Here is a 25,046-nt window from a genome sequence, read left to right on the forward strand (position 1 = left end):
AAAAAAAATGGCGGGCGGCAACGCAGAGAGCGGGTCGCGCAGGCGCCACGGCGTCCGTCCTTCCGCTCGCCTCGGGCGGCCCACGAGCTGTCCACAGCGCCCTCGTCCCGAGGTAGCCGAGGCTCGCCATTGGCCGAGCCCGGCGAGAGCGGCGAGCGGGGGCGGGGCCGCCACGCAGAGGCCACGTTTCCCGCCCCGCTGGTGCGCGTGCGCGCCCCCCGGAGGCCAGCGTTGGCGCGCGCCCCCGGCCGAGGGCCCCCTGCTCGCGCCTCAACTCCCTCCCCTTTTCCGGGCAGCCCCGTCCTGTCAGCGAGGCAGTGAGCCCCGCGGCCAGCAGAGGGCGGTCGGGACCCGAGTCTGCAGCGGCGCCATTGGCGTGTGGAAAATGCCACCAGATGGCGGGTTAGGATTGCAGCTCCGTTGAAGGCGCGGCCCCCGCTCCCGAACCCCCGGCGACCACCCCGTAACAACCCCCCCACATCGGGAATAACACACCGGAGACTTTTGGGGGGAAACTAGGTCGACGGCCGACAGCGCCCGGATGGGCAGCTGAGGTGAGCGCGAGCGGCGGCGGCGGCGGGGGGCGGGAAAGAGGGGGAATGCGGCGGCAGCGGCGCGGGGGCTGGAAGCGCCGATCCAAGATGGAGGCCGGGCGAGAGCCTGAGAGCGCGAGCGGCGAGCGGGCGGGCGGGCGGGCGGGCCGGCGCGGGCCCCGCGCGGGGGAGGGAGGCCGCGCGGGGCCTGTGCGCTGCGCGGCGGCTGCGGGCGGCCGAGCGCCCGGGACCTGCTGTGGGCGCGGCGGGCGCTCCGCTCTTCTCCACCCCTCCCGCGGGCCGCGAAAACGGTGCCCCCGCCCGTCTGGGCTCTACGGCGGTAGCGCGGAAGCCTTTGTGGCGCGCTCGGGCCCGCCGCCAAGCCCGCCCTCCGCTCCCCCCCCCTCCCCGCCCGGGCTCTCGGGACTCGCCCGCGCCGGGGCCAGCCGAGGCGGGCTGGCGCGAACGCCTTCCGCCGCCCTGCGTTTCTGCGGTGTTGGAGCGGCGGCGGCGGCGGCGGCGGCGGCGTCACATGACAACGAGCTCGCCTCCGCCGAGGGTCCTGGGGGGTCGCTCAGCCTGACTGCTGGCCCAGGCCTCTGGTTGCTGGGGTGGGGCAGTGGGCTGACGACCTGGGCAGACGGGGCGTCGCAGCCCGGCTTTCCCGCTATCCGCCGTCTCAGCTCCCGCCGGGGGGCCTCCCGGTGAAACGTGTCCAGGCCCGAGCTCTGCCCCGCTAGTTTCCCAATCCCCCGGGAGATGAGGCCAATAAAAGTTGTTTTTCCTCCTCTCTGAAGGTGGGGGGCGGGGTGAAGAGCCGGGACACCCGAGTGTTTGGAGTTCGACCTGAGCCCCACTTGGAGGGGTCTGAACTGGGTGCTGTTTGTGTGCAGGAGGGACCACAACCTTTTCTGGTTCTCGGATTGTCACGTCACCCGCTTCTGCCCACGTTCGAATTGTTACTGATTCTTTCCACATTGCAGGCAGTCGTGCCCTGGGAGAGTGAAGTCCTGGGATGGTTTTGGAACCCCTTATAGACCCCAAACAGTGCAGTTTGTGGTAGTGAATTTTCTGCTGTTGAAGTTGATGTTGAGATGAGGGATGTGTTTATTCTTTCCTGGTTGTGCTTAGAAACGACTGTAATTTACATCTCAGCAAAAGTAGTGTTTGTGAAAGTACCTAAATCCGCATAAAGTTGTATGATTTGTAACTTAATGGAATTTGTAACTTTACCTTTAGATTTTCCTGTGTATTTTTTTTATAAAAATGGCAAATTCTGATGGTGAAGCTCTTATGAAAATGTACAGAACAGTGAGAATAAAAACAATTCGTTTATTGTATGATGAATGATGGTCTCATAATGTATATAAGTCAAGGCCAAAAATTTGATCAAGAAATACTGAAAGAATCAGGAATGTTATTTCATTGTTTTTCATTATGGGGAATGTAACGCATTTTTTCTTTCTTGTTTACCCAAATAAACTCATAAAAACCCACAGGTGTTTTGCTAGTTTGTTCTTAGCATTTTAAAATTGTACTTGGAGTTCTGTGTGGTGGTCTATGCCTGTAATTCTTCTTACTCTGGAGACAGGCATGGACATCTTAGGAGATACTGAAACAAAACAAGTAGAGATCTAGTGTTGTCTTTTTTGAAGAGATTACTGTGGTGTGGCCATCCTCCCCGCCCCCATAGGATCTCGCTGTGTAGCCCAGACTGGCCTTGAATTCACTATGCAGTCCAAAGTGGCCTTTAATTTAGGGCAGTTCTTTTCTTCAGCCTATGGAGTTAAGAGATTACAGGTGGGTGCCAGGCCAGGTAACTACTGAATGTCTCTTTTTTTCTTTTTTTCCAGAAAGGATCTTGGTATGTAGCTCAGGATTGCTCTGAATTTATGGCAGTTCTTCTGCCCCAGATTTTCAAATGCTGGGATTACAGCCACATTTGTCGATGAAGGGCTCTTTTAAAAACTTAAGAAAGCTGTGTTGCAGGGGAGAGATCTATGGTGATATTTTATTTGTACTGAAATGTGATTTTAATTGTATGTTAATAAATAAAGTTGCCCTGGGGTCAGAGCTATTAGAGCCATAGCAAGAGCGTGGTGGTTAGAAGAGCTAGGTAGATTTCTGTGTGTTCAGGGATACAGCCAGTATTGGAGACATACCCTTTAAGACCTGGAGGGCGGTACTTACAGGCAGTGACGAGGCAGTCATGTGTTTGGGTTTACAACCAATGAGAAGGCAGAACAGAAAGACTATTTAAAGACAGACAAACTGGAAGTAGCTCTCTCTGGGGGAAGCTAGGAGCACTGCAGGAGGTAAGATTTTAGCTCTGCGCTCTGATCTCTCGGCTTTCTCTTTTGCATTGGCTCTGTGTTTCTTATTTTAATAAGATGATTGGTTACATCTACAGAGATCCTTGAACAGAAGTTTCTTGAGACATCCTCTAGGTTTGTGATCTGGGTTTTAGTTTTTAACTATTTCAATCTTAACCATCCTTATTTTTAAAGTTGGGGTAATATGGCGGTTCTTCTACAAACTGAAAAAGCCCTTTTTAGCTAAAACTTTAAAAAAAAATAGTTACCTCTTTTCCTTGCTTGATTCTAGACAAGTATGTCTTAATAATCTCAGTACTATAGGAGATTTAATGCATTCTTGTTAGCTTTTGGCCAAAGCCTGTAATCTTTTATATATATAAAGTCTTTTTTTTCTTTTTTTTAAACGGCATACCTAACCTCAGGAGGGGGTAAACTGGAGGGGGTGCACTCTTCCTGGAAGTACTGCTATACCAGGTCAATGCGTGGAATGGACAGAGCAAGCTCCTATCCTTAATAGCAGCAGTTCACAAAATGGCTACTACAGGAATCAGTCTTTCCGACTTTTGTCTCTAATTTCTGTAGATTTTATGACCTCTTTCAAAAGTTAACCTGATGAGGTCAGGTCCACCCAGATAATCTTTTATGTGAATTCAGTTGACTATAGGGACATTAATTACATACAGAAAAATGTCTTCTTCTCCTTGTAGTGTAATCACAGGAGAGCTCTCCTGGTATATTTACAAGCTCTCTCCCACTCTCAAGGAAAAGGTGGTGTAATGGTCATTTATTTACTGCTAATGGGGCGAGAAGCATCTTCCCATTTCCTCTTTTAGAAGGACTTCAGGAAAGGACACAGCTAGAGCAGTAACTTCCCCTCCTTCCCTTTCCCTCCTCCCCCGCTTTCCCCTCTATCATTTTATCTTTGCACTACTAGGTATGAACCCAGGGTCTGGTATACGTTAGAATAGCTACATTCTCTGCCCCTACTGTCCCTACTTTTATTTATTTTTGAGTAAGACACAGTGCTATTGTAGCCCAGGCTGGCCTTGAACTCCTGATTCTCCTGCCTCTATCACTCAAGTGCTGGGGTTATAGCCATGCTCTACTACCATATTTTCTTAATTGTGTGTGTGTGTGGGGGGGGCTGCTGCTCATATTGAAGGTCAGTGGATACCTATGAGATTTGGTTGTCTCTCTACCATGTGGGATCTGGGGATCAAACTCAGATTTTGAGTATTGTGAGAAAGTTCTTTTATCTGCTGAGTCTTGCACCTTCTGCCCACCCCACCCCTTTTGGGGCACAGGGTTTCATTGTGAATCAGAGATATAAAGAATGCTGTTGTGGCCGGGCGTTGGTGGCACACGCCTTTAATCCCAGCACTCGGGAGGCAGAGCCAGGCGGATCTCTGTGAGTTTGAGGCCAGCCTGGGCTACCAAGTGAGCTCCAGAAAAGGCGCAAAACTACACAGAGAAACCCTGTCTCGAAAAACAAAAAAAAACAAACAAACAAAAAAAAAAGAATGCTGTTGTATAAGCCATAGAATAAGATGACTCTTAACGTAGCAGGTAGGGTTTTGTCTCTAGAGAAGGAAGGTTGAGTTTTATGTCATTTTTAGTTACAGTACAGCACCACCCTTAAGTGCTCCCCTCAGGTTTTCTGTGGATTCTATTCTTTTTTCCTAACTTCCTCCCTCCCTTTCTTCTGTGCGTATGAGCTGGTGTGCGTGCTGTGGTATGTATTCAGAGATCAGAGAACTTGGGAGGATCCATTCCCTTCTTCGGCCATCAGGTTTCTTGGGATTAAACTCAGATTATCAGGGTTGGTCGTAAATTCCTTTATCTGCTGAGCCATTTTGGTTGCCTTTGAACTCTTTTCAATGTTTCTCTTTATCAGTCAATATTTGAAAGAAATCTCAAATCCATGTCTCCCTTTCACGTTTGATTTTTTTTTTATTTTAAAAATTTAACTTTTATTTATTGCGTATGTGTGCCACATTCTGCATGTGGAAGTAAGAGGACAACTTTGGGGTTTTAGTTCCTTCCACCATGTGGGACCTGGGCATTGAATTTAGGTCATGAGGCCTGGCAGCAAGCATCTTTACCTGCTGAGCAATCTCACTGGCCTTTTCCCTATTTACATTTTTTCCCCCTGTTTTGAGATGGAATCATGCTGATTTTTCCCAAGTTGGCCTGGAACTTGGTTATTTATCCTAGGTTGGGCCAGGAATTTCAATCTGAATCTTTCTGAATGCTGGCATTACAGATGTGTGCCACCGTGAACAGCAGCTGCTAAATTGGGCCTCTTTTTTTTTCCTCGTTCAATGCTGGGAAAGCCCTGTCTGCTTTATAGAGGACGTTGTTTTGTGCTGTGGGTGGAAATGATGAGCCAGTGAGTTGCTCGACTATTTCTATGGAGTTTTACTATAATTAAATACGTATAGTAATACCTTTTTTCTTGCTGGATGCTAGCAGTTAAAAAACATTTTACATTTTAACTAGTACAAACATACATATAATACATACAACTGAAATAGCAGATCCTTCATGAAATAATATTTAACCTTTGTGAAGAGCACTTTATTTCTACTTTTTATTGAGAATGCTGGTTACAACCTAACAAAATGGTAAGACTCACAGTAGCCTTTGTTGAATTGTAATCAGGAAAGTGCAAAGTACAACTGTAAGAAACCAATTTACTTTCATCAAACTGAAAAACATTAAAAATTTTGATGATAGCATACGCCAGTGAGATAGTTGGAGAAATTACATTAAAAAACTATTCTTGGGGGCTAGAGAGATAGCTCAGCAATTAAGAGTACTGGCTGCTCTTCCAGCTTAGATTCCTAGCACCCACATGGCAATTCTAGGGGATATGCCACCCTCTTCTATCCTTTGCTGGGCACTGTGCACATGTGATAGACTGAAATACACACAAGCAGAATGCTTACATAAAGTTAAAATAGGTAATTCTCTTTAAAAAAACTTTTTTTTTGAGTCTTACTATGTAGTTCAGGCTGCCTACAAACTCTAATTGAAACTGGCTTAAACTAATGATTGCCTTGCCTCAGCCTCCTGTGTGCTAGTGTTGGAGGCATGTGTCACCATTCCTGGCATTACAACTTTTGGCTGGAGTTTAAATTGATAATATTCATTGTGTGAGGGTTTTTGTTTTTGATTTATTTTTATTTTATGTTCATGGGTGTTTTGCCTGCGGTACTAATTCTTTTTTTTTTTTTTTTAATAACACTCGCTGGATCTGAAATTTTCTTTGTGCAACATAATTTCTTTGTTTAAGACAGGCTCCAATTCTGTAGCTGGCCTTTAATTCACTGTATAGCTCAGACTGATATCAAACTTGGAATCATGTCTCAGCCTTCTGAGTAGTGGATTATAGAAGCACGTTTAATTGTGTAAAGATTTGTGGCAAATTCAAATTCATCTTGAGTTGTTCAAAATTTTGTATTTTATTTTTGTGTTAGCTTTGTGTTAAACTGCAGTTTAAAATTTGTTCATTTACTTTGCCAGCATAAGTTTGTTTCCTGTGTTTTCCTTCTACCTTCAGTGGGATCTGTAGTATTTTCTCTTTAGTTTTTTATAACATCAATGTGTTTTTTATATCATTAGCGAGTTCATTTAATCTTGACCAATCTAGTGGTTCAGTTCATCTTTCCAAAGCGACTTTACAATTTTTTATTGTCTTCTGTTGCATTGGTGTGTTGCTTAGTTTTTGTCAACTTGATACAGACTTATCACCTAGTAAGAAGGAACCTCAGTTGAATTACCTCTAACAGATGGACTGTTAGCATGTTTGTGGGGTCTTTTATGGATTAGTGATTGATGTGGGAGTGCCCAACCCACTTGGGTGGGGCTATCCCTGATGAGGTGGTCCAGGGGTGTCTAAGCAAGTTGAAGAAGCTATGGGGAGCAAGCCAGTAAGCATAGCTATTTTGTTGGGTTTCTGCTTCAGGCTGCTGTCTGGTTTCCTTCTGCTTTGGCTTTCCTCAGTAATGGACTGTAATTTGTAAGCTAAAATCACCTTTCCTCCTCTGTCCTGGAGCTTGCTCTTGTAGACCAGGCTGGGCTTGAACTCAGAGAGATCCTCCTGCGTGCTGGGATTAAAGGGGTATGCCACCACTGCCCGGCTCTTATGTGAAGTCTTAGGCCATAGATTTTAGAGATTTCCCTTTTTGTTTATACTTTTCATTTTCTTTTTTTGAGGTAGATTCTCACTGTGCATCTTAGGCTGGGCTTGAACTCATGGTACTTCTTATGTTTTAGTGTTTTGAGTGTTAGGATTATAGACAACAGTCATCGTATTCAGCCTGTTTTCTTGTTTTCCAATAAAAAATTTAAAGCTATTGATACTCCTCTAAGCACTGCTATAGTCTATTTAGTATTGTACCATTCATTATTCAGTTCAAAATAGTTTCCTGATTTGCTTTGATTTCTTTTACCTGTGGCTTACTTAAAAGAATATTTAATTTTTAATATTTGGGATTACTTTAGATATCTTATTGTCCCTGATTTTTTAACTTAACTTCACTTTGAGATCAGAGGTTTTAATTATATGTGAATTTTAAGTTTTTGACTTTTTTTTTTCTGGGACAGGGTTTCTCTGTGTAGTTTTGGTGCCTGTCCTGGATCTTGCTCTGTAGACCAGGCTGGCCTCCTCCTGAGTACTGGGATTAAAGGTGTGTGCCACCACTGCCCGGCCTGTTTTTTACTTTTTTTTTTTTTTTTTTTTTTTTTTGGTTTTTTCAAGACAGGGTTTCTCTGTGTAGCTTTGCGCCTTTCCTGGATCTCGCTCTGTAGACCAGGTTGGCCTTGAACTCACAAAGATCCGCCTGCCTCTGCCACCACCGCCCGGCTTGACTTTCTTAAGATCTTCTCTTGGTTAATGTGTCTCTCACAGTTGGGAAAACAAACAAACAAACAATATGCATTTTATGAGTATTGGATGCTTTATTTTAGAAATGATCAAATGGTGATTTGAAAATACTGCTTTTTTTCTTTTCTTTTTGTTTTTCCAGACAGGTTTCACTGTATAGCCCTGGTTGTCCTGGAACTTACTTTGTATACAGACCAGGCTGGCCTCAAACTCACAGAGATCCTCCTGCTTCTTCCTCCCTGAGTACTGGGATTAAAGGCGTGTGCCACTGCCTCGTGGCTCATTTCTTTGGTGGTATTAGTGAAAGCTGGTCTGATCCCCCTGTGTCTGTCTTCCAAGTGCTGTGATTACAAGTGTGCACAGCCATATCTAGCTTTGATAACATTTTTCAAAATTTTCCTTTTCTTTGCTGATTCCTTTTTTCTGGGAGGCAGGAGATCTTATTTTATCAGATTCTGAGAAAAATGTTAAAATAGTTGACTATGGTTATGTAATTGTCTGTTTCTCCAGTTTTATTTTATTTTTTTTGCCTATCCTGACTGTGAAAGTGGAATTTTTTTTTTTTTTGGTTTTTCGAGACAGGATTTCTCTGTGTAGCTTTGCTCCTTTCCTGGAACTCTCTTTGGAGACCAGGCTGGCCTCGAACTCACAGAGATCCGCCTGCCTCTGCCTCCCGAGTGCTGGGATTAAAGGCGTTCGCCATCACCGCCCGGCTAAAGTGGAAATTTTTAATGATAGTAATGTTGAGGGCTGAGGATGTTTGTTGCATATCTGTTTAGCATGCAAGAAGTCCTGAGATTGAGCCTCAGCAGCACATAAATAGGGTATGGTAGTACACATCTGTAATCTCAGCATTTGGGAGGTAGAGGTAGGAGGGTCAAAAGTTCAAGGTCAGCCAAGACTACAGTCTCAAAAAAATGTTGATTATATACTCAATGTTTGTCAAAAAGGAGTAAAGCATTTGAGATTTTACTCTTATAAGGTTACAAGATGGCTGCTGATAGATGATGAAGAATGCTTTATAGCAGTAGCCAGATTATTCAACATTTGCTTCAGATTTCTGAACCCCCAGTTTGCACCTGACAGTAGAGGAGGTGCACATTACAAGAAAGGAAACTCAATCCTGTTTTATTCTAATAATCTAAATTAAAGAAGCAAATGCTCCTCATGAACTGTTTATTTAAGTGGCTACATCCATAGCGATAACCTTTCTTGACAAATGGAGTTGGGGTAGAGAGGACAACACTGACTGAAAAACAAAAAAAACCTCATGGTCACAGATGAAGGAAGCATTGTAATATGATGTGGCCTTGAAGCCCCTGTTGAAGAGTTCCTGGTACTAGAGTCACTGTGTCAAATCTAAACTTCATCTCTTTGTTGTTATATAAACTTGGACAATTCCATTAACTTAGATTATAGGAAAATAGAAACTGTACACGTTCTGTGAACATGGTGGCACACACCTTTAATCCCAGCACTCAAGAGGCAGAGGCAGGTGGATCTTGGAGTTCGAGGCCAGCAGGATCTATAAAGTGAGTTCCAGGATAGTCAGGGCTGCGTAGAGAAACTCTTGTCTGGAACAAAACAAAACAAAACCTCTATGCTCTGGAGGTTAAAAGCTTTTAACCACTAGACTGTATTGTATTGGATGTAGATCCAAAGAACTTAAAAACTGAATAAAATGATAGTCTAGATAAAAAGTAAAAATTTGAAAAATCAAATCATGTTAGTACACCATGTGGAGATAGGCATCGGTAAAACTAATGAGGATGATCAGAGGATGAATTAATGGAAAGATAAAGGCAATAATTAGTATTCTCTGCTGATCATTAAATACATTTTAGAAATTGGAGTCCTTTTTCTTTAGAGGTACAGCATCAAGGCAAGACATTGACATGTTCCCTGCTGCCGGGTGTTGAGACTATCTACTCATAACTTTGGCTGACCCAGAACTTCATTCGTAGACTAAGCTGGCCTTGAATTTGTGGTAGTACTCCTGCCTCAGTCTGCCTGGTGCTGGGATCACAGGTGTGCACTACTATGCCTAGCTACATTGTAATGATTCTTACAATTGATATATTTGATTTCTTCAAGATTATTTATGAATATTAGCTCTGTATGCATAATTCTGCAAATAAAGGGAATAGGAGTGACTCTATCTAGAGTAAAACACATTCTGTAGATTTCCTCTAAGATTAAGTTTGTAGATCAAATATAGCTGGCTGTTTTTTCCTCCTGTAAAAATGGATGCAGAAAACAAAGTTGTGGTTAGCTTTGTGATATTGTTCTCTATATTTCCCAACTGTTTTAGAATAACTCGTGGTCTCATATACCTGAAAAATGTATAGGAGAAATACAATTGTTTCATTTAAAAAGACTTAGTTGTGTGTGTGCACAGGTGAGTGCAGGTGCCCAAGAAGGCCAGAGGTGTCACAGCCTCTGGAGCTGGAGTTAATAGGTGATTGTGAGCTGCCTGACATGGTCAAGTGTAAGACAGTGCTCACTTCCTAGACCTGAGGGGAAAATTATTAACAAATCAAAAAGGACACCCCAAATGCCAAGGGAACTAAAATAGAAACCTGTAAGCAGTGACTCGAGGGCCTGGTGTGCCAGACTAAAGATTTTAAACTTTGTCCCTAAGCCAGTGCTTGCACACTACACTAGAATCACTTGGGAAAGGGGGTGGTAGCGCTCATGCTAAAACTCACAAGGCCATGAGTTAAGTCCTCTGCAACTCCTTTTCCTTTCCAAAAACAGAATCATTTGAGGACTTAAAAAAACTGTGCCACATGTTGGAGATGTACCCCAGCCAGATTAATTGAACTCAGATTTCTGGGTTTCTGGTGCACAATGAGATAGTTGATTGAGACTTGGTTATAGGTAATTTATTGAGGAAGTTTCAGATACTAGATAAGGTGTGTTAAAGTAGATGACAGCAATTCTATGGAGGCGAGATTCCTGTCTCACAGGTGAGGTAGATAGGCCAAGTACTTTTCCTCAGTAGGGGAACAGAAAGTTTGGATTCAGCTTTTTTTTTTTTTTTTTTTTTTTTTTTTTTTTTTTTGTCACTCTGAAGCCTGACTTCTTAAGCAGCTAATAACACCACCAACACCAAAAGCAAACTGATGCTCGTAGACTGGTCTGGGGAAAAAAACTCACATTTTTATTTTTATTAGCTTTGAATTGAAATTGAGCATATTCTTTAATTTGAATTAACATCAGTTTTATTAACAATACCTGTTATTTTGTCACCAGTAAGAGTCAGAAAGACACATTACATTCTAGGCATAATTTTTCTTAATCAGTATTTTACAAGTAGGCTAGTTGAGTGGTGTCAAATACTTGTATCCCCAGTTGTTTGGAAGGCTGAGCAGAAAGAGCACTTGAGGCCGGGAGTTTGAGATCAACCTGAAACCTTGTCTTGGGAAAAAAAAATAGATTGTTAGGTTAACTGTTAGATCCATCTCTAGATCTTAAGGCTCATGATGTCACACAAGTTTATTCAGTAGTACAAGTTTGCTTTTTTAATATATTGAAAGTTATATTTAACTTCTCTTGTGATTATGGTATCAGTCACAAAGAATTAGACAACTTGCTCCTAGACTATATAGGAAACAAAAAATTTATTCTTTTAATTGTTTTTCATATTATATATGGTTATAAAATTTGCTTTCTCTACTGGCTTTATTTAGCTCTTCACTAAAACGGAAACCTAAATTTTCTGTTACTTATCAAGGTTATTAGAATTAAGCACTTTGTATTTAGAGCACTTTTTTCTAAGCACTTTATAAAATATGAGTGAAGAAGAAGATAGGTATCATCTCATTAAGCGTTTGAACCAAAGCCCTGATTTTGTGAGTGTGCTATCAAATATGATACCTACTAACCACAGTGTAAAAAATCCAAAATAATATAATTAATAGCACACTTACGTGTATATGTCTGGGTGGTGGTATGTGTGTGTATGTGTGTTTGCATGTGTGTGCACAGGTGTGAGTGTGTGTGCATGCATGTATGTTTGGAGGCCCAATGTTGACAAGTTTTGTTTTGTTTTTGAGATTGGATTTCTCTGTGTAGCTCTAGCTGTCCTGGAACTCGATCTATGGTCCAGGCTGGCCTCAAACTCACAGAGATCCATCCACCTGTCTCTGCCTCCTGAGTGTTGGGATTAAAGGTATGTGCCACCATGCCTAGTAGACAAGTGTGTCCTAGTTTTTCTCCACTTTATTAGGCAGGGTCTCTTGTTGAACCTGGAATTTGCCAATTCCAGCTAGTCTAGTTAGTTAGCTTGGCCTTGGAATCCACTATTCCTGCTTCCTGAATGTTGGAATTACCAATGGCTACCACACGTGTGGGATAGTTACATGGATTCTCGGGGTGTGAACTTCTAGTAACTTGTGCTTGCATGGCAAGTGCTGTGGCCATTGAGCCATTTCCCCAACCCTAGAGTTCCATTTTAGCCATATTCAGGCCAAGTTGGTAATAGATTTTAAAAAGAGCAAGAACATCCTTTCCAAATATCTAAGCATTTATAGTGCTTGGGCCTTTAAACACATAGCCATTATTTATAGACTATGGTGTCAAGTGACTTAGATTGAGTAGATGTTATTTAGTTTGTATATCACCTTTCAGAAAATTCCTTTACAGATGGAGGCTTTATTAGCTCCTCCTTTTTTTCTTTCCTTCTCTCTGTTTTTCAAGAGAGAAATGATAAATCTAGGTTGGAATGAGATGGTGGTGATGCTGAGATAGTCACTGATGTCAACTCAGCTATCACTTAAGATTCTCCATGTTATATGTAGATCTGTTCATTTAATTTTAGCTATATACTGGAAAATCAGGCTGACAAATCATATACTGTGATTCCTCCTGGGGAATAAGTGAGGTATTGTAATGATAATAAGGAAAATTATCCATGAGAATGAGAAGTTAAGTGGAAACATTCACAGACTCTAAACAAGAAGAGTAGAGACACAGGAAAACCCAAGACCAAAATCTGTAGCAAAAACAATTTGTGATATTCCAGGGATTAGGAGAAGCCTGTAGTTACTGTAGGGAGAATATGCAGAAACAATGTAGTGGTTTCTCATGAAATAGGAGTGGTTGACTGAATTTGGATTCTGTAAGGTGTATTTGGAATAATTAGAACTTTGAGTATAAATTGTATGATAAGTAAAATAAAAAAAAAAGCTGTGGGTGAATTTCACACAGAGGAATGTTTTAAAATATTTCTAGAGTCTGAGAGTACATATTTGCTTAGCATGCTTGGGACCCTAGGTTTGATCCCTAGCACTAACACAGACAATAATAGCAAACTCATACAAACAAAAACAAGACAAATAATTCTAGCTCACTTATTTGAACTGGGGGTGGGGTGATTTTGCTTTCCAGGGCACAATTAGCAATGTCTGCAGATAATTTTGGTTATTAAAACTTGGTGTGATGGTGTGTGTTACTGACATCACAGGGTATAGACCAGAGGTGCTACTAAAATTTGGGTTTTTTTGTTTTTGTTTTTTTCCTCAAGACAGGTTTCTCTGTGTAGTTTTGTGCCTGTCCTAGATCTTGCTCTGTAGACCAGGCTGGCCTAGAACTTCAAGAGATCTGCCTGGCTCTGCCTCCCGAGTGCTGGGATTAAAGGTGTGCGCCACCACTGCCCAATGCTACTACAAGTTTTTTAATAGCTGGAATAGCTTCCTGTAACAAAGAGTTGATTGTCCAAAATGTCAGTAGTGCCAAGGTTGAGAATCCTTGTTTTACTCCTTTGTTAATAGTGGAGTAGGCAAGGGAGATGGAATGGGAAAGGGGAAGGCTAGGTTGTTAAAGAATTCTGGTAACAAAGTGCCATGGACAGTTGTGATTATGATAGAAGTAACAGTGAAAAACTGTTCTGATTTTGTAAGAGTTTTGGAGATAGACAGGTGCGGTGCGTTAGTAGAGAGTTATTAACAGAATACAACAAAAACAATTCAAGGGAAGAAAGATTGAGTTCAGCTCATGATTTCAGAGGTTACAGTCTGTTCTGGTGGAGTGGATATGAGGTAACAGTCTTTTACCTTAATGGTAGCCAGGAAGCTAGGTGGGCAGGCAGGAAATGAATGCTTGTATATCTTGGCTTTTGCCTCCCCTACTTTATTTCAGTTACCCCCCCCCCCCATATATGGGATAGAACTACTCATATTTTAGGCTGGTCCTTCCCTTTTAGGGTTATCTCTGGAAATACCTTGACAGAGGTCTAAAGGTCGGCTTTATAAATGAAGTGCCTTTTGATTCTGTTTTGATTCTGAGTGGATTGACCCTTGAGATTAACTCATCACAAGCGTTTCTGACGCTTGTTAATAGTTAAGTGAATGGTAGTGCTATCCTATAGTGACATACTGAGAGGAAGAATTAGAATGGAGGGTTCTGACTTCTAGAAAATTATTTATTTGTGTGTGTTTGTGTATGAGGGTGTGCATTATCTATGGTGCTTGTGTGGAGGTCAGGACAACCCTAGGTTCTTACCTTCCAGTTTGCTTGAGGCAGAGACTCTTGTTTGCTGTTGCACCATGTATTCCAGGTTGGTGGCCCTTGAGTGTGGAAGAGGGGAGGAGTTTCTTGTCTCTCTGCTTCCAATTTCACTGTAGGCATGTAAGGTTTGTAGACATGTGCTACCATATGACATTTTTACATGGTTTCTGGGAATCTGAACTCACGTTCTCAGGCTTACGTGTCCACTGAGCCATCTCTCAGTCCTGTTCTGATCTTATTTATTGAATGTGAGTTGTTACTAATAGGTAAGAAGAAAAAATAAATAAACCTCAGTGCTTTTAGATCTTTCATCTGTTTTCTTAGATTTTGTCATTTTTCTCTGTCTTTGCACTGCTTAGCATCTTAAATAGGATGCTCTTTTGTATGTATCTCTAACTAAATATACAGCTCTTCTACTTTTGACTTTCCTCATAATCCTATAGTCACTTTAATACGACTTTTCAAAAAGTCATGGAATTGGAATTATTACTAGCAATAATCAATATTTGACTTGTTAATTTCAATTTTTAGTTTTCTATACATGGTAACTTTTCAGTGCCAAATTATAGAATAATAATTTAAAGGCCATTTTAAAGATAATTACATTTAATATGCATAGGACCAATATGCACATAACTCATTTGGTATTTGATAAAGCCAAACAGAAAAAAAGGTGATAATATTGATGTGTAGGGACTGCAAGATGGCTCAGTGGGTAAATGCACTTGCTGTCAAGCCCCAGGACCCGAGTTAGATCCCTGTGACCCAGGTGGTAGAAGGAGAGCACTGGCTCCTGGACATTATCCTCTGACATCACATGTGCACATATGTGTCCCACTCAAATAAATAAATGTAAAAGAAATGTGCATGATGGCTATTTTTATTAAGTTTGACTGAGGGGTAGGGTGGACAATGAGATATCTTAGCAATTAAGAGCTTAAGCCTGATTGCCTGAGTTTGATTCCCAGATCCCATAGTGGAAGGAGATTGTCCTCTGTGTAGATGTAACCAACTGTCTTATTAAATAAGAAACACAGAACCAATGTAAAAGAGAAAGCCAAGAGGTCAGAGCTCAGAGCTAAAACCTTACCCCTTCCTCCTGCGGTGGTCCTACCTCTCCGAAAGAGACCTACTTCCTGTGTGTTTGTCTTTAATATAGTCTTTCTGTTCTGCCTTCTCATTGGTTGTAAACCCAAACACATGACTGCCTCGTCACTGCCTGTATGTACAGCCCTCCAGGTCTTAAAGGCGTGTGTCTCCAATGCTGGCTGTATCCTTGAACACACAGAGATCTACCTAGCTGTTTACCAAGTGCTGGGATTAAAGACGTGCGCCACCACCGCCACGCTCTTGCTGTGGCTCTAATAGCTCTGACTCCTGGGCAACTTTATTTATTAACATACAATTAAAATCACATTTTAGTACAAATAAAATACCACCATACTATGACACATGAATGTCCATGTGTTCCTAGACATACACATCCTCCCCTCTCTTGTCTCTCTTTTTCATATACTCTGCTAAAAAAATGTTTTAAAAATATTTTTTGGTAAAGATATTAAGAAATTTGGACACTTAAGTTTATATATAAATACTGAGTAACATTTACATTTATAATACTTTGAAAACATTCGACAATCTCCTTTTGATACTTTTCTAGTTCACTTAAGAAAGGAAATTTGAGAGGCTGGAGAGATAGCTCAGTGGTTAGGAGCACTCGTTGCTCCTTGAAGAGGACCTGGGTTTGGTTCCTAGTGTACACATGGTTTACAGCCATTTGTAACTCCCATTTCCAGAAGATCTGATGTACTCTTCTGACCAGGCAAGCATGTGGTGCACATACATACATGCATACATGCATACATACATACAGGCAAAACACTCATTACACATATAAAATATCTTTTTTTTTTTTTTTTTTTTTTTTTGGTTTGTCGAGACAGGGTTTCTCTGCGTAGTTTTGCGCCTTTCCTGGAGCTCACTTGGTAGCCCAGGCTGGCCTCGAACTCACAGCGATCCGCCTGGCTCTGCCTCCCGAGTGCTGGGATTAAAGGCGTGCGCCACCACCGCCCGGCTAAAATATCTTTTTAAAATAAAGGAATTTGAATTGTCAGGTAGGAACATTCCATTTTCTAAAATAAGAAATCATTCTTTTCTATAGAAGTCCTGTTTCGATATTTACATATGTTGATCTTTTTAAATGTTTATCTTTGAACACAGATATTTAATAGGCTTTTACTTTTACACAATAGAGCCCTGTAAGTTTTTACTTTTTATGGGTAAAGAATCAAACTACCTGCTGCTCTTCCTCAGAACTTGAGGTCTCCGCACTCATATCAGGCAACTCACAACCTGTAATACCAGCTCTAGAGCTCTGGCTTCTGTGAGCATCCATGTACATTTGTCATATACTCACACATACACATAAACTAAAAAAATAAATAAAAGGATTATTAGCCTTTAAAAAATGCTGGGTTGAATCTTGAAGCTCATGCATGTTAGACAGTTAAATCAAAATTTGGTTATAAGTGTTGTTTCCCCTATTTCCAAACTTTTGAGCATTTCTGTCTATATTGATTACTTTTCTGTATGGTTTATTATTTATTAGAGGAGTTTTTTTGAGACTGCTCTTAGGATTGAAGAAAATATCATTGACTTACCTGGTGGAGGAAACCTAAACTTACTTGGCCCTAGTCATTTGACCTATCATAGATACTTGCTTTGCCTCAGGAAAGAATGAATGGATTTGGTTCCAGTGACCTGGATTGTAATCCAGATGAATATTTTTATTAGCAGCATGTCCTTTTGTAAATGTCACTTTGACCTCACTGTGTCAGTTGTATTGAGACTGTCCTCTTCATTCAAGGATATTGGTTAGTAGATGAACTAGCTAATAAAGCTGTTCTGTAAACTGTGACTATAGACTCTTTTCTTTTAGGAGCACATCTGTGTGTGCATGCAGATTTCTCAGCATTTATTCAGTTAGTAAAACAGGAAGCTTTTAGAGGAATGCAGTAAGGCAGAAGAGTGTCTCTAGGGAAGACTGTCAGTTCGTAATATGATGAACACTGATGAACTACATGCCAGAATTCTGTCTCGCAGAATTGAGAAGCATAGAAATTAAATTATGATTTATACCTAGACATGTAAGTTTTAGATGACTAAAGTAAGGGTTGTATACCAGGGTGTCAACTCACTGATTGACGTTAAGAAAATTAACTTAAAAATGGACTCTTTGTGGTGACCAGTAAATGCATTTTTTGGTAGGGAGACCTAGCTATATCAAAAGTAAATTATAATCTGAAGATTGATTGGTAAGCCTGGAAAGAACTCAAAGTAAGTTGGATCATTTCAGTTGTCAGAATTATTATACCCTTAATACATTGGCAAATCTATCTTCACAGTAGCAGATTTGGGTCAGGGCACTCTCCAGGGACAGTGTAGGAGTTAACATGCTAAATTTATTCAAACATTCCTCATCATTCATTTAATTTGGTTTATCTTCAAATAGTCACAAACAAGATCTGGGTCCTGCTTCTCATGCCACCTTTTTTTGGGGGGGGATTTTGTATGTTTACTTATTTAATTCTAGAGATCATTTATCCTTTTATGTTTGATTCCTCACAATTACTTTTCAGTGTTAACTTCAATTTTAAAAGAGCCTTAATTGTGTGGCCTATGTACTGCTTCACATGAATTCAGTTTATTCTTGTAGAGTTGAGAAAGGTAAATTGTTCCCAGTACTTCTAGTATATCTTTGCTTTGGAAATAGACAGTAGTCCTGTTCTTTCCTACCTCTTGCCTTTCTTTTATAGAAATTAAGGTATACTTCATATTGTGTATAATTGTTTTGCTTTAAGTTTACAATTCAGTGATTCTTAGTTATAATTTTAGAATAGAACATTTTCATTATCCCAAAAAGAAAAATCTGGGCTCATTTGTAGTCACTTCTAATTTTTGCTGCTACTTTCAAGCAAATACTAGTCTATTCCTAGATACTTGCTTGGCCTTTTCCATAATAATTGAGATCGTATAATATTCAGCTGCTTTCATTTAACATGTTTGAAGATGATCCATGTTACAGTATATTTAAGTTTTTTTTTTTCTTTTTGAGACAGGTGTCTTGATTAGGGTTTTTATTGCGATGAAAAGGCACCATGACCATGGCAACTCTTATAAAGAAAATATTTAATTAGGATGGCTCGCTTATAGTTTCAGAGGTTCAGTCTATTATAATCATGGCAGGAAGCATGGTGGCATGCAATCAGATGTGGTGCTGGAGCTGAGAATGGTACTACATCTTGGAGGCAACAGGAAGTCCACTGACCGTCACACTGAGTGAAGCTTGAGAAAAAAGAACTCAAAACTCACTATCACAGTGCCATACTTTCTCCAACAAGGCCACACTTCCTAATAGTGACACTCCCTTTGGGGGTCATTTTCTTCCAAATGACCACATTGCAATCCCTGACCCCTAAAGGCTTATAGCCCCATCATAATGCAGAAATGTAGTCAACTTCAAAAGTCCTCATAGTCTATAACAGCCCAAACTTGTTTCAAAGTCCAAAGTCTCTTCTGAGACTCCTTACAATCTCTTAACTGTAATCATCTTTAAAAATCAAAATAAAAAAGCAGATCACATATTTCCAGTATATAATGGCACAGGATATATATTACTATTCCAAAATGCTAGGAAGGGAGCATAATGAGGAAATGCTGGACCAAAGCAAGACTGAAAACCAGCTGGGCTAACTCCAAACTCTGCATCTTCATGTCTGATGTCAAAACACTCTCCACATCTCCAATTCCATCCCGTTTTTGTTGACTGCAACACAATTCTTTCTCTTGGGCTGGTTCTACTCCCTGTTAGCAGCTCTCCTTAACAGGTATCCCATGACTGGCATCTCTCACATCTTGGCAACCCAGGCTTCAACTTTATAACTTCACACAATGGGTTCTCTACTAGGCCTTCCTTCAGGGACACCCCTGACACATATCTGGCCTTAATAGCTTTATTTCATAACTGCTTTCTTCTATCCTTAACTCTAAAGCTAGAACCACATGGCTGAAGATGCCAAGTTCTGCTATTGGCTGGGGGTGGACCATGGCTCCTTCGTTCAGTTACATCTTTATCTTCCTGTCTTTCACTGCCTAAACTTGGCTGTCCTGAAACTTGCTCTGTAGACCATACTGGCCTCAAACTCATAGAGATCTGCTTGCCTCTCTTTCCCCAATACTGGGATGAAAGGTGTGCTCCATCACACCCAGTTCTAAGTTTCTCTTTAGTTCCTTTTCACAAGTTGGAAATTTAGCTGGGTGGGATCTTGCCTTAGGTCACACCCCCTTTATTCCATTTCTTAATCTGTTTATCTCCTCGAACACAGGATTTAGCTCCATTCTACTTTTTGGTGCCCCTTTTCTCCTCAAATATTTTTCCTTGCTCAGCTTGCTCCTTTTCGATATAAATCTTCATTATAGTTACCACTAACATCCACAGTCTACACTCTGTGGATATTATTCATAACTGTTTTGAGATTTCTGTTTTGAGATTTCTTTTGCCAATGGAATTAATCCAAAACTCTTTAATTTAGCCTCCGGCAGACTCTTTGGATGAGAGCAAAAGACAGCCACTTCCTTTACCAAAATATCACAAGGATGATTTCTAGGCAACATACTAAAATTCTTCTCTGAAACCTCTTGAGCCAGCTCCCAACATTTCAAATCATTATCAGCACCATTGTCTTTCATGCTCCTACTAGTATGCCCCGTTAAGCAGTCCAAATTCCTCCAAACAAAAGCATGATCAGGCCTATCACAGCAATTCCCTAGTTCCTGGTATCAGCTTCTGTCTTGGTTAGGGTTTTTATTGATTCGAAAAAACGCTATGACTACAGCAGCTCTTATAAAGAAAACATTTAATTGGTGGTGGCTTGTTTACAGTTTCTTGCTTAACAGCAAAAGTTTTTTACAGTTAAAGTTAAGGAATATATATTTTTGTTTTTTGTTTTTGAAGCAGAGTCTCAACATGTAGTCCCAGCTGACCTCATTCACTGTGTTACTTTTCTGTTGTTGGGAAGAGACACCATACCCAAGGTAATTTATAAAAGAAAGCATTTAATTGGGTGCTTGCTTACAGTTTCAGAGGGTGAGTTCATGACCATCATGGTAGGGAGTGTGACAATAGGCAGGCAGGCATGGCATTGCAGCAACTCCTGAGAGCTTGAATCCAGAGACATAATCATGATGCAGAGAAAGAGAAAGTTGCAGGAGTGGTGAGGGCTTTTGATAAAGCCTACCCCCAGTGACACACTTCCTCCAACAAGGCCATACCCCGTAATCCTTCCTAAACAGTTGTACTAACTGCAGCACATCATTCAAATATATGAACCTGTGGGGGCTATTCTCATTCAAACCACCACACTCAATATATAAAGTCAAGACTGGCCTTGGTCTTATAATGATCCTTCTACTACTACTCCCTCCTAAGTGCTGGGATTACAAGTGTCAGCCACTGTGTCTGACTGAGTCCTTCAATTTCTGAAAATGTTTGAGTAGCACTCAATAGAATGTGTGTTAAATGTTTGATGGAATTTACTAGTAAAGGTCTTTGGTCTTAAATTTTTTTGGGGGGGAAGCTTTTTATTACTAATTCATTCTTGTCATAGGTCTGGTTGAGTTTTTATCTTAATATAGCTATGGCAATTTCTGTGTTTCTAGGTATTTTTCCTTTTTATCTAGATGATTCAAATTTTGGATATAGGGTTGTCCACGTCATTTATTCTGTGACCCCTTGCTTATTTAGGGTTAGGTTATATTGTGAGTTTTTCAGTTTTCCTTCTGTTGTTTACTTAATTTGATTTTGTTATGGTTGAAGAAAATGTATTATAAATTCTAATCTGCTTAAATTCATTGAGAATTGTCTTTGCTCCCAAATAATGGTATACCCTGGTGAATTTACTTCCATTGTACTAGAGAATAATGTGTTCTGCTGATATTGAGTAGTGTATTCTGTGTGTGTGTGTGTGTGTGTGTGTGTGTGTGTGTGAAGTCTAGTTTGTTTATAGTGTTGTTCTAGGTGTTCTGTTTCTTTGTTGATATTCCGTTCCAAAATTCTTTCCATTATTGAAACTGATATTTTGAAGTGTTTATTGTGAAACTCCCTGTTTCTCTTTTCAGTTTTCTCAGTTATTTGGTTTATAATTTTGTAATTGTTATATATTGATGAATTAACTTTCATCAACATTCATTGTACTTTGGCTTTACAATGATTTTTGGTTAAAATATATTTGTTTTTAATACTGTTATGCTAGCTCTTTTTATTAGCTTGCAGTGATCTTTTCCCATCTTTTCATTTTGAAACTATCTGTGCTAATTGTCTTAAAGTCAGTTCTATTGATCTACCTTTTATGAATTTAGTAATTTACATTTAAAGTGATTAGTAATAAAGAAGCACTCTAGTCATTTTATTATTTGTGTGTGAGTGTTGGATTCTTACAGTGAAGGGGTAAAATGGGTTTGTGTCTTACATGTTTGTAGAAGCTGCCCAGGAAGCTATTTAACTTCAGCACAGTAGGGTTGAAATAGCAGCTGGTGTCTGTGCAGTTGTACACAGACTGATTTCAGTGGACATATCAAAACAAAACATATAGTGCAGATTTTTGGATAAGGTACTTATTGTACACATTTGTGAGCTGGACCAGGGACATGGTCTCTGTTCCCTTGGATGTCTGCTGCTTAGTTGGTGAATGAAGGATGATAGCTACTCACCAAATGTAAGCAATGCTTTTCTTCATGTAGGCCTTTTGTGGACATTGCATCTGTCTGATTAGGCATTAGGAGTTCTGGAACACAGTAGTAGGACACTTATCCATGTAAGATGTACTCTAATATCCTTAAGTAGATGCAAGAATAGTAGTGATATGTATATTTGTAATCAAGTTTATTTTATAAATTAGGTACAATAAAAGATTAACCATAATAATTAATATTGAATTGATTAACTTGAACTGAGTATAGATTAGTGATAGGTACTTAGCATGTGTAAGGCACTGGTTTGATAACTGTCTTACTGTTCTTTGCTGTGAAAAGACACCATGGAAACTCTTAAAGGAAAGCATTTAATTGGGGGTTTGTTTACAGTTTCAGAGGCTTAGTCCATTATCATTATGGTGGGGAACATGGTGGGACACAGGCAGGCATGGCATTGGAGAAGTAGTTGAGAGTTTTACATCCTGATCCTCAGACATCAGGCAGTTGGGGGGAGGGGGGAGAATAATGAGAGAGAATGGGCCTGGTCTCTTTGAAACCTCAAAGCCCACCTCTAGTGACACAGCTCCTTTCACAAAGCCACACCTTCTAATCCTTCCCTGACAGCTCAGCAACTGGGGACTAAGCATGCAGTTATATCATGAGCCTTTGGGGCCAATCTCATCTAGACCACCACAGATCCTGACCACTGAATAAAAACAGCAATTAAAGCAATGTAACATGACTGGTTCCCTTTTCTCTTTCAGAGTATCTTAGTATACTCTTTTTTTTTTTTTTTTTTAAACTTAAATGAAACGTTCAAATGTGTCTGGCTTCTCTTTAGCATGTCTGGTTTTATTGTGAGCTTCTTTTGGAAGAGGGTTTTTACTCTGTATTCCAGGCAGCCCTTGACCTTGTGATTCTCCCATGTCACCTTACAAGTGTATGTGTGTGTGTGTGTTCGTGCCTGTTCTTTGGTCTGTCTGAATTTCCATGATCTTGTGCTTTAGGTCTTTTTCTAAATAAAATTTGTTACTTGAACAAAAGCTCTGCAGTCATTTTGATCACCAAGGAGCTGCTTAGAGACTATTTTACAGTGGATTTGCTAGACAAAGGGGACCATTCACATCTTAGGTGAAATGGGGTGGGGCAGTACCAGATTACAACACACCAGTCAAAATGGTGTAAAACTTAACAAAACTTTTATTTTTGGAGTTTCCCATTTAATATTTCTGCATCATACTGTACTGAAATTGAAAACAGCAGAACCTCAGTAAAAGGGGCCGTGTAGTTGGTACTAGTAGTTTTGCCAGCTCAGTAATTGTTTCAGTAGAGAGATTTTTCTTCGAGCTTTTGCTATTTTGTTCAGTAACACCCCATATTTCTTCCCCTAATATCTACTCATTTAGAAGTAAAAGTGAATTAAAAAGTAATAATTTTTTAAGTGAATTTTTATTTATCTGTTTAATTTAGTAGTTAATACTGAGCAATATTTATTGGACATAATTTTGATAAGAACGGACTTTTTATTTTAATTAAATATGCAAAAGAATAGACTTAGGTTGGTATCAGAGCCAAAATCAAACTTAACCTTAACATTATATCTCCTTATGATTTTCTAATTTAACAGACTTTATTTGAAATTTCAGTGCTACAAAAGAAGGAATTTGTAAAGTAATTTTTCCCAAAGTTGTAATAGCTACCTTTTGTCCAGTGATTGTTGTTTCAGGAACACTAAAAGATATGTTAAATTATCTTTTTTAATCTTTAGAAGACTTGGGTATGATTGGCATTAACGATTGAGCAAATTAGTGCTTGGGGATATGCTTATATTCAGCGAATATACTACTTATATTCTTATATATATATAAGAATATACTACTTAATATAATATATTAAGTAGCAGAGCTAAGAAGCAGGACCAGTTCTTCCTGGTTCTTTTTATTTTAGTACTTGTGGTTATAGGGTATAGACTTTTAGAATCTTTCTGGAAAAGCAGAATAAACTTTTCTTATTCTGTAGGCAGTATTTCCTATGATAAGATTGTGTGTAATGATTTTCATTGAAGTAAAGCCTCTCCCCCATTCTCTCTCCCTCCTTCCCATGCTCAGAATTGAACTCAGGGCCTTGAGCATGCTAAGCAAACATGAAGTTCTTTTTAAAAGTGAGAATAGAGCCAGGTGTGTTGGCACACGCCTTTAATCCCAGCATTGGGGAGGCAGTAGCAGGTATATTTCTGTGAGTTCAAGGTCAGTTTGGTCTACATAGTGAGTTCAGGACAGCCAGAGCTACGTAATTGAGACCTTGTTTAAAAACAAAAGTCAAACAAAAACAGAGGTTAGAATGTGGAGTGCACTTGCTAGTATTTTTTTGTTACGGTTTTTTAAAAAGAGGGTCTTGGCAGTATAGTTCAGGCTGACTTTGAACTTGGGATCCTTCTGGCATAATTCTCTGAGCACTGGTATTAGAGGTTAAATTTTAGTTAAGAATCACTCTGTGGAGTGACCTGGGAAGAGAGAAGCTTAATTAAGGAATTGCCTTCATCAGACTGGCCTGTGGGTATGTCTTTGGGGGCACTGTGGGAGGTGCCATCCCTAGGCAGGTGGGCTTGAGTTGTTCAAGAAAAGTAGCTGAACAAGCCAGTAAGCAGAGTCGCCCTTCTATGGTCTCTGCTTCAGCTCTTGCTTCCAGACTTCCCCCTTGAATTTCTGCCTTGACTACCCAGGATGATGGACTGTAAGATGAAATAAACCCTTTCCTCCCCAAGTTGCTTTTGGTCAGTGTTTTATCATAGCAGCAGAAAGCAAAGTAGATGAATCATGAAGCTTGTGTGTATGTGTAAAAAAAAAAAAAAAAAAAAAAAAAAAAAAAATCAGTTCTACAGAAAGAGAACATAGTTGTACTATTTTCTGGATGAATTACATATTCTTAAATTGAGAGAATATGTAAGTTTTTTTAAAGATTCATGAACACAAGGTGGAGAATGTTATGTGTGCCTAAAATATTTGTGATAATATATTTATATCCTTCTAATTTATGTAGCCAGAATGGACT

The 25,046-nt window shown here is 40.2% G+C and overlaps 1 protein-coding gene across 2 annotated transcripts in view; it reads left to right on the forward strand.

The window, feature by feature from the left end:
- The first annotated feature begins 211 nt into the window (after positions 1 to 211).
- Stag1 (STAG1 cohesin complex component) overlaps positions 212 to 25,046 on the forward strand; it is a 322,127-nt gene continuing 297,292 nt past the window's right edge. Inside the window, exon 1 of one of the 2 annotated variants that reach the window (XM_076576916.1) lies at positions 212 to 554. The gene's annotated coding sequence lies outside the window, so the exon portion shown is untranslated. The remainder of the gene's footprint in view (positions 555 to 25,046) is intronic. The other variant, XM_076576918.1, reaches the window with a different exon arrangement.

This window comes from Peromyscus maniculatus, chromosome 7 (genome assembly GCF_049852395.1).
Source record: "Peromyscus maniculatus bairdii isolate BWxNUB_F1_BW_parent chromosome 7, HU_Pman_BW_mat_3.1, whole genome shotgun sequence".
NCBI classification, from domain to species: domain Eukaryota; kingdom Metazoa; phylum Chordata; class Mammalia; order Rodentia; family Cricetidae; genus Peromyscus; species Peromyscus maniculatus.